At 43.1% G+C, this 10893-nt stretch overlaps 1 pseudogene across 1 annotated transcript; it reads left to right on the top strand.

Annotated features, from left to right (window-relative positions):
• Positions 1 to 4583: 4583 nt before the first annotated feature.
• LOC145489710 (uncharacterized) lies at positions 4584 to 10600 on the top strand (annotated as a pseudogene). The gene is made up of 3 exons (XR_014049621.1): positions 4584 to 6509; positions 6920 to 8516; positions 8654 to 10600. The product of XR_014049621.1 is annotated as an uncharacterized LOC145489710 (transcript).
• The last annotated feature ends 293 nt before the right edge of the window (positions 10601 to 10893 follow it).

Raw genomic sequence — 10893 nt, 5'->3', positions numbered from 1 at the left:
TGCTGAGATACTGTAACAAATTTCACGAACGCAAAAAAGGCTACTAACATCATGTGTGTTTCTTCAACATAAGCATAGTGAAGTTTCACACTGCGAAAATGAAAATAGACAAGGAGTTTTGATAGCTCGATCAACAAACTCGAAATCGTTATTCCAAGTTGATTAAAGAAAGCGTCATCGTAACTTTAATTTGCAGATTATTTCTGCTTTATTCACATATTTCCGGCTTAGCTTTTAATATGTTCTCAAACATTTATCAATCTTAAACATATTTAAAAACTATAGAGTTATTGTTTGAGTTCCGATGTACGCTTTCACACGAAAGAGCGGCGGAAGTACAATTTGTCATGTTTACTCCGGGCTGACTGTACTGAAAACACGCATCGGCGGGCGCTCTCATTCATTGACAACAGAAAATTTACTGGATTTTTACACGAATAAAACTGAGCAGTATCTACGGACGTAAAGTTATTGGGCCTTGGATGAAACATCAAGCGTTGCTTAAAATTCAAGCGAAACTCAAACTAGCAATTATTTTGTTTTACTTTTCGGTCGCGATAGACTGACAAATTCCTCGCAAGTATGTGGCAAGAGGAGCTAGGAAACTATGTAGCCCTGAAGCTCTGCTATATCTAAATATATCCAGCTAGTTTTTTGCTGTGTAATGGAAAAGCTGTTAATCTTCAACATATGTGAAATTTAAAGTGGAGTAATGCACAGCTCATGTAAAAGAAGCATCCGTCGGAACACAACTTGGTCAGCGATATATATAAGCTTACAGCGGAACATACGTAAATTCGACACTGTCTTACTTCACTCAAACTGGAGCAGCTTACGAGGAAAATACTTAAGCAAAATTCCAACAGACGTGAACGCGTTGAGTTGTGGGCCAAACACATGAAAATTTTCGGGAATTTCGGACGCCATTTCCTCCGCGCGACATCCGCAAAAATCCTCGCAGCATGTACGCGCGTGTGCCTCAGGCTATGGCGCAATTTGTTCTAAAAATAGAATTATTGTCCCATATCATGGGGACAACCCTAATAACATAGGCACGCAAGGCGTGAAAGAGTTATTTTTTTGTGAGCTATAAGTCTCGGAGCATTCATGGAACTGTTTACAGTAATGATCTGATTGATTTGACAAGTTTTTTTGTTTGCGATGTAGAGCAAGAAAGAAACTGGGAGTTTATGATGTACATACGATGTTACATCGGTAATGGTAAGATAACTAAATAGTAAGCCATAAAATGTTTGACTGAACGAACTACAGTAATCTGACACGTCTCCAGATTAATGTAGATACCATCTTATAAGATGGTATCTACATTAACCTGGAGACGTGTCAGATTACTATTTTCTAACAGGCAATTTCATTCGTTCTTTGATACAACCCACACTGTGATTGGTCTGACACGCGCACATGCATAACTCCCTCACTCACCGATCACGTAGCCCTTCCCCCGGGGGGGGGGGGGGGAGGGACTCCCTTATATGGGCTATATAGGTCTGTGCGGCCCCGAAGGGTACGGTTTTTCAGCCGTTTTGGTCATAAATAGGATATCGATTTTAGCTGATTTTGGCCATTTTCGTCATAAATAGGGTACGGTGTTTGCACTCTAGCCTTGATATGGGTATGCTTTAAGAAGAAGCCACTTTTTCATCATTATCGAAAAGAAAATCAACAAAAGCCCTTCACAAATTTATATGTTAACGGTAATTTAACTTTGGTTTGAACTAGGCAGCTAATTATAACGCAGGTCTGAAACAGGGTTTTGATTTGAGGGTCAGGTCGTAAATAGGGTTTCGAATTTTTGGTCAGGTCATAAATAGGGTAAGGAATATCGCAGATTTTGGTCATAAATAGGGTAAGGGTTTCGGGAAGCGGGCCGCACACCCCTAACCAATTTTTCTGGGAGTAACCCCTCGGGAGCCCTTACAGCCCCCAAGAGGAATTTTTGCTCAAAAATACTCAAGTTAAGAGAACTTTTCGCATTTTATACGAGTCGTAAGTTTACCCTTTTTACGCAACACAACGCAACAACACTACTTCACCGAAAATTGAAAGAAAGAGAAAAAACCCTCTCTGACACGTTGAAAGTCTGATTTAATTAAATTGCACTTGAACTTAGTGCCACACAGTCTTCAAAGAACATTTGAACAGTTTTCATACTTTTTACCTTTAAAAATATCGGACTGAAAAGAATGTCATAAAATGCCCATCAATTAAAAATATTAAACTGCTACTGCAGAGACGTAAAAACACTCTAGAAATGAAAGCTTCTTTTTTGTTTAATATCCTGGGAACAATAGCCGATAACTTGTACGCTCTAATTGAATTTACTCCCATATGAAAAACAAAAGTGTCGAGTTACCATTTGTAACTAAAAATAGCAAACATCTCGTGGGAACAAGTGGTGACGATTCGTCAGCTCTAATTGAATTTACTACCTTGTGAAAAACAAGAGTGTCAAATTACCCATTGTAACTAAAAAAAAATATCTCGTTATATTTGCATGCAATAAGAACAAAACAATCGTTACCTACACTTACAATTGTAAACGTTAGAACTGCTTCAAATCTAAATAGTCTCGTCTCCTCTAAAACATGTTCTAAGAACTAGAACCGACGATTCGTGACCTCTAATTGAATTAACTCCTTGTGAAAAACAAAAGTATCAAGTTACCCTTTGTAATTAAAAATAAAAATATCTCGTGCCATTTGCCTCCTACTCATGAACTGCTTCAAAACTCAAGACTCATCTCGTTCATAACTAGCCACCATTACACTGAAAATCATGCACTCTAAAACAACCCAATCAATGTACGTATGTAACTGTCACACTCCCCTCCAAACCGGACTAAAAATCACAAACCGGCAACATACACGTCACTCTTTATTTTTCAATTGCCAAAGTCCTTGTGTTTATACATACCTTGTGTTTCTCACGTACTGTTTACCTTTACAACAAGAAATTTGATTGGCTGTTCATAGTAGATCCAATCTGATTGGTGTGACATACATACATCTCTCACTCACTCACTCACTCACTCACTCACCCATTGACCCGTCCATAACATACCCGACGCGCCGACTAAGAGGTATTTTTTTTACAAAAAAAATAACTCAACTAGAAATGGCGCGCGCTTACGGTCTCCGTCCCCGTTTATAGCTCCTGGTTTCATAGAATATTTAAATTACGTACATTATTCTAAGCTAGCATTTGCAGTCGCGTGCTCGTTTCGGGACTAATTCGAGTATTTCCCCTGATGAATAAAGTTGTCTTATGGATCTTGCCTTCCGAGTTCTTTTCCACCGATTCCAAACAATAAAATTTCGACCGGATAAAGACTGAACTATCTGTCGAGACTGGAACTAATCAACAAATGCAATCAAAATGTAGCTGTTCCCAAGATTATCATTCCAAAGCCAAGTCGTGTTAATAAACAAGGACAATTCGCCCAGATCGCGATAAATGCTGCCGTCGAAGCGTTTAAATTCGCCAAAATCTAACGCTGAGAGCACATAATAGCGAGGCGTACGGCGACTGAATGGAAAGAAGTCAAAAAAAGATCCATCGGAAAGACGAGCTCACATGGCCTGCTCACATACTCACATGTTCGCCACATGTCTTATCACATGTCTTGGCATTAAACGGTACCAGTTTACTGGCCGTGACATGCCCCCTGCAAAAATCAAGCGGGGTGGCCATTTTGGTGTCCTTACAGGAATGTGGTTTTTTCCGGCCTAGAACCGTGCACAGGGAAACCAACTCTGAAAAGCCACAGGTCAAAATTAGGTTTGCGCTCCACTTCCTCGAACGCAACAAACAAGGTGTAAAATAAATAGAATTAAATAATTAAATAATTCGCATAGCTCGAATATTGGACTCTTTCTTCGATATGAGGTGAAAAGTATTTCTGTACGACTGGTGTTAAAAAAAATTGTTTTTGGATTGAATCATTTATAGCCGAGAAATTCGCAATTATGTGCAATTCTCTGTAACAGCGTTCCCAGACATGCTCTGTAATTTAACAAGCAATAGCAGGCATCATCTTTGCATCATTGACCTTAATTAAAACTGTCTAATTTGTTTATGGATTGAATTATTTATAGCTGAGTTATTATCAATTTTGTGAAGCGTCTCTGTGTATAATTGTTAAAGTCTAATTAATTGCATTATGTTTACGTGCCACGCTACGATACCAACACTGCAGGAGTGCAGTATTGGTTTACCCAGTCATGGGGCCACAGGTTCAAATCCGGCACATAATCGTTTGGAAATTTAAACCTGACAAAAGTACACCTGAAAACTTAAGTGGATTGGTACTGACTACACCATCAGATTGTGCAGTACAGTTCAAGTTTGAACTAGTGGACTCAGTCATGGAGATCTCTCTCGGTTAAATTTGTGTTTGTCTATTGCGATATCGTAATTACTGACCATTTGCTTCTCCAAACAAGAAATCTGAATTATAACTCAAATATAATGTCCTGCCAAGACACTTTTTCTATGCAGCCAGTTAGAAGCGGAATCGCTATAACCACCCAGTTGAATGACTTCTTAAACCTACCGACCCCCCCCCCCCCCTATAACCCCCTGATCGCACTATACACGGACTGATGATCGTCTCATACGTGATCGTTCTATCATAAAAGTTTGTACTTCAAAGCGATCTGAATACATTACTTCTGCTGGCTCGGGAAGAATATCTATGATATGCCCGGAGTTTGCCAAGATCAAATACGCTCTCTTGGTCAAGTTTGTGATCACATTTAAGGATGACTAATGGTGCATACACCGCTGTCCAATTAGGATCTCGGCGCAAATTGGGTTTGCTGTATGAGTACATATCAACTAAGGAAACTGAGATGTTACAAATAAATACGCCAAACAAAACAATGGAGTTCAGCTCAGTGTTGGACTCAACAGCTTCAAGACTTTAAAACTGATTTTCATGACATCTCCTTACCTTATGGACTACATAAATGACGGTTAATTGACAAAAAAAAAACCTACTAAAGTAAGAATGAAGAAACATAGAATAAAGATTTTATTCATTCATTTATTTATTTATTTATTTATTTATTTATTTTATTTGCTATGGTTATTCCCTTCCCTCCCCTCCTAGACTGAAACAACAAATCGATGAAAAAAAAACAAGCAAACAAACAAACACACACAAAAATCAATATATAATAAAACAAATTACTTTGTCCCAAAAACAACACAGTTAAATATCTATCGTATAAAATGTGCCTAATCATTTATTTATATGTATACTATTAACACTAAAAATTCCGTTATGCACACAGTAGAAATCTGAATAAAATAGCGATAGGCCTGCAAATATACAGTCAAAAGGTCTACAATTCTAAATTTACTACTAAAATTAGCAACATCGCTGGCCAGCTTCACTATTGTAGGTATATCTGTTCTAGAGCCGCGCACATGCACAAATGTAGGTGAACGAGTATTTCATAAAATGAGATTTTACTGTCACGCCAGTAAAATATAGTTAATAGAGCATGACGTACGTTCTGAATGAGCCGTTCATGGCGGCATCACTTTCTATAGAGCTATTGAGCAGCTATATTCCAAAGGTCAACAAACTGTAAGCGTTATTGTAGCTAAACCTAAAACATTGTAGCTTTGTTATCTTCTGAACGTTATAACGTACCATAACATTGGTGCAAAGCATTAAAGCACTATTCATGTTTAAGATGTTACAAGTGTTAGGGTAAGCTGTTCGGTAGTACAGCCTTTTCTACTGGCTTACAAGCAGACGAACGTCTCCATATAAAAGCTCGGAAAACTGTTCAGAGTCCATTCTGAGTTCGTCTAAGCAACGTAGCTATTACTTATTGTAAATCTATCGTTTAAGTTTTGTAAACCTTCCATGGCTCGCTCTCGCCGCTCGTCGAATACTGCTCGGGTCGCTACCAGAAGTGAGGACCTATCGAAGCTATCCAGCGAAGTCCTCAAACTCCGTCTTCAATCGCTGAATTTGCCCATAACAGGTTCCAAAGTGCAACTCCTCGCCCGGCTCAAGCGAGCATCGACGGGAAAGGCCAGTCAATCTAAACGAAGACCTGGTCGGCCTCAACGCACTCGTCATACGGCGAACAAAACATCCACGCAACAGCCGTTCACTACAGCCAGTGAAATCGACGCCACTCAAGGCCGGCGTCTCAGCATTCCGGAGGACAGCACCCTCTCCGACCGCGCCTCGCTGTCTTCTATTGAGGACATGCTGCAGTCAGATACAGAGGAAGATCTCTTCCATACTAATCACTCTACCGATCGAAGAGACGCCCTCAGTCCAGCGCAGCGTTCTGCCATCGAGGACATTGTATCCCGGTCTGTACACAGCGCTCTGGACGCCGTTCGTACAAACAGCACCTTCAGCCCAACGCCCTCCAGCCAAACTCTCGCAGCTTCGGGTATGGCGTCTCCTTTGGGTCTGCCGAGGCCAGTGGACCGTAATATGGAGGACAAAATACTCCGGGGTGAGTACGTTGATCTTGCCTTACTCTTACCTGACAACTTGTATCAGTCCCAGGCCCCTGAAATTCAGCTCGACTTAGACGACTCGTCCTCAGGTCCCCTGGGTTCCCCGGTCACCATGGTTAGGAAAAGAAAACCCGTTATACACTCTTTTCAGAAGTGGCTGGAGGCCTACATGGAGTACATGTTGGTCATTATAACTGCCTATCCAAGACGGGCACTTGAGCTGATTAAGTACCAGCAGATAATTAGGCGCGTGGTAACTAAATTCAAGGGTCTTGCTTGGCTTTCCTACGACCAGCAATTTCGTCGTATGGACGGTGACCTTCTCAGGCCTAGCTAAGCCCCATTGCGGTATCTGCTCGAGTCCCTATCACGCTGAAGATGTCTGTCCTTCCGCTGACCCCTACAGAAAACAGCGTCGTTCCCAGACGGTGTGCTTTGACTTCAACAAGTCCTCTGGGTGCCGACGCCGAAACTGCAGCTACCCGCACGTGTGCCGCCGCTGCTACTCAAACGGCCACACCGTCCAAGACTGCTCTCAGCAACAATCCAGTGGCCAAGCCCGGAACGCGGGAGTCCCCAGACCTAGTGAGCGAAGCAAGAAGTAAAGTGGAGCAGCAAAGGCGTCATCAGAAGCCATTAGTATCCTCACCTATTGACATTTATCGCTTAGATTTAGAATTAACTGATCATCCGGATCGTAATTTTGTCTTTAATTTGCTAAGTACGCTTAAAGAAGGCGCTCGTATTGGTTATTGTGGGCCGCGTTCAGCCCGGATTTCCCCCAACCTTATATCTGCGACACAGCACCCTGATGTAGTTTCTGCCAACCTGCAAAAGGAAGTGAACTTAGGACGGGTAGCCGGCCCCTATCCCGCCCCTCCCTTAGCAAATTTCCAGTGTCATCCAGTGGGAGTTATTCCTAAAAAACACTCAAATGACTGGCGAACTATCTATCACCTCTCCTACCCACAGGGAAATAGTATAAATGACCACATTGCCAAGGATCCCTATTCCCTGAGCTATGTTCGGGTAGACGATGCAATTCATATCCTCCAGTCCCTGGGAAAGGGAGCCTTTATGGCTAAGACTGATCTTAAATCAGCCTTTCGCCTTATACCAATCCACCCCGAAGGCTGGAACTTACTGGGTATTTTGTGGAAATCTCAATACTATGTGGACATGTACTTACCCTTCGGGCTTCGCAGTGCCCTGTTCATTTTTAATCAGCTCTCCGATGGGCTCGAGTGGATCCTAAAACATAACTATGGTCTCCAGCGGGTCATTCACATCCTGGACGACTTCTTCATTGCTGAAAGTTCTAGATTAGCTTGTCTTACTAGCTTCAGCACTCTTTTACGGGTATTCATGTCACTTAGGGCCCCGGTAGTAGCGTCCAAGACCATAGGCCCCTCCCAAGAAATAGAATTTATGGGGATCGTTTTAGATAGCATTCGCATGGAGACCCGCTTACCCCAGGACAAACTTTCCAGGACTTATGACTTGCTGACATCCTTTAAGAAACGCCGCTCCGTGCGCCTGGTCGAGTTACAATCACTCATTGGTACTCTCCAGTTTGCATGTAAAGTGGTAGTCCCCGGCAGGACCTTCCTTCAACGCGCCATTAATTTAACTAAGGGTGTCCCTAGTCGTTTTCATCACATTAGGCTTAACAGGGAGTTCTTTAGGGACCTCGATATGTGGAAAGTTTTCCTCTCCAAATGGAACGGGTACTCCCTTTTTCTTGAGTCCACCACTACCCCTACTCCAGACCTAGAGCTCTACACTGACGCAGCGGGCTCCGTGGGGTTCAGCGGTTATTTTCAGGGAAAGTGGTTCCAAGGGCACTGGCCTCCTCATATGCTTTTGAACCGAGAGCGGGGTATAAACATTGAGTGGCAAGAACTCTTCCCCACCGTTGTTGCCTGCGCTATATGGCACCCACTTTTCAAGGGAAAACGTCTGCAGTTTTGGTGTGACAATGAGTCAGTGGTATCTATCATAAATTCGGGGCATTCAAAAGCTCCCCTTATCATGGAACTGGTCAGAAAGCTTGTTCTCCTATCCATGGAACATAATTTTCTCGTACGGGCCCGTCGTGTTCCTGGAGTTTCAAATGAGATTGCTGATGCCCTCTCCCGCTTTCAGATGCAGCGTTTCTGGGCCCTCGCACCCGACGCCGACCAGATTCCTTGTACCATCCCGCCTTCACTAATGACCCTTTGAGAGAGGAAGTGCTCACCTACGCTTCTTGGGGGTCTTTCCAAGAACACAAATCGAGCCTACAGCTGTGGGGAAAAACGCTTTTTACAATTCTGCCTGATGAATCGTCTCCTAGGTCCAGACGGGGATGTCCTACCCGCCTCCGAGGGTACTCTTGTTTATTTTGCCTCCTATCTCGCTAGAACGGTGCGTCATAGCACAATTAAACTCTATTTAGCAGCTGTTCGCAACCTCCATATCACTGCCGGGTGCAGTGACCCTCTGAAGGGCAAGCTTCTTCTCCACAAGGTTTTACGCGGTATTCTCCGCTACCAAGGCGAACAGCGTATTCGCCGTCAACCGGTTACCCCTCAGGTTCTCTCGGCAATCCGTCCTGTTCTGCAATCATGGCTAGCCCCCGGGATTTCTCCATGATCTGGGCCGCCTTCAATTTAGCCTTTTTCGCCTTCCTGCGATGCAGTGAATTTACCTACAACAGTGTTCGCAAATTTAGACCGCTTTTTGATCTTTCTACTGATTGTATAGCCTTTCATCCAACCCTGGCATGCCCGCAGCGCATGACGGTGCAGCTAAAATCTTCAAAAACAGACGTTTACAGGCTAGGGCAATCTCTCACCATCGCTCGCACCTCGTCCACCCTTTGCGCAGTGTCGGCTATGCGAGAGTACTTTCTCTTAGCACGGCCACAACAGGGTCCCTTATTTTACTTCCAGTCAGGTAATTTGCTTACTCGGGGAGCGGTTTCGCACCTTCTACGGGACAGTTCGAGGGTCGCAGGTCTTCCTTACCAGAGTCTCAAGGGCCATAGCTTCCGCATAGGTGCTGCGTCGGTTGCCGCTACTGCCGGCTTGCCAGACTGGCTTATTAAAGTCATGGGTCGCTGGTCCTCAGACTGTTACCAGCTTTATACAAGAACTCCTCAATCTACATTAGAGTCAGTAGCTCCCAGGATGGCTAACATTGTTGAACGTTTCTCGCCGAACTAGCTTCTCACCGGCTTCCATGGCTTGGGGGGATACATTGCCTTGTATGCATCAGTGGCGGTTAAGTCTGCGCAGCGACTTCCCCCAAGCTTGTTGTTTTTTCATCGCCTTTGAACATCGCTTGCTAACCGATACTCTTGTCCGATCCAGCACGTGCTGTCTGTCATTCAGCTCGTAGTGCTGGAGAGATAAGTGAGGTTGTTTTGTCACGCTATCGCCGGAAGTCGCATGGGTTAACCAAACGCAAGGCAGTGTTCCCCCATTAACGCCATCACGAGTTGTTTGTATTTGAGTAATAGCTCTGGTTCAATCGCAAGTCGCCACGGTTAACTTACTTTTGCTAGGAACAACGACATTAACTTTAAGTTAAATATTTTGGGTGAACATAAATTGACGCCAGTGCCTCTCAGATTGCAGGGAGTTTCTCTAACGCTGAAAAAGTCTTTAATATACAACCTGTATATAACGGCCCTGTATTATGCGGCCACCCTCTATTAAGCAGCCAGTTTTCAAAGTCCTGATTTTTCGCTCATAAAAACGCTGTAAAATTTTCGCTCATAAAAATTTGTTACCTGAATTAGACGGCCACCTCTATTAAGCGGCCGCGGCCACCCTATAGCAGTCCTGTGTTTGTCTTTCTTTGTTATTTTTACCTGTATTAAGCGGCCACCCTGAACGTAACAACTATGAAATTGAATTGACGGAATGAGATATTTTGTTGTGAACTGTAAGTCATAGACATACAGTACTGTATGCGGTAGAAGAGTAGAGGACAATTTATTGCACAGAACTTTTACACAATGTTACGTATATCATACCGGTGCAAGTTACAAGTTGGCACTGAACTTTGTTTAAAACATTGATTGCTTGAAAGAGAGTTGATTCTCCTATTGTTTCCTTGCATGAAGTGTTTTTTTATGCATACGCCATTAAAATTGACATTAGACCACGCCCAGTGAGTATTTTTAGTGATCCTCTATTAAGCAGCCACCTAGCTGTATTGAGCGGCCAGTTCCTCAAGTCTCGAGGGTGGCCGTTATATTCAGGTTCGACTGTACTTAGGACCATTAGAATGAAGGCATTTATGTAGCAGGATAAGAGACTGCTGTTTTCTCCTATGCTCTAAGACCTCTAACGTTTTCAACGTTTTCATATTAACAATATGTGACAATTCACG

This window comes from Orbicella franksi, chromosome 6, assembly GCF_964199315.1.
Source record: "Orbicella franksi chromosome 6, jaOrbFran1.1, whole genome shotgun sequence".
Taxonomy (NCBI): domain Eukaryota; kingdom Metazoa; phylum Cnidaria; class Anthozoa; order Scleractinia; family Merulinidae; genus Orbicella; species Orbicella franksi.
This window is presented reverse-complemented; position numbering and strand designations above follow the sequence as displayed.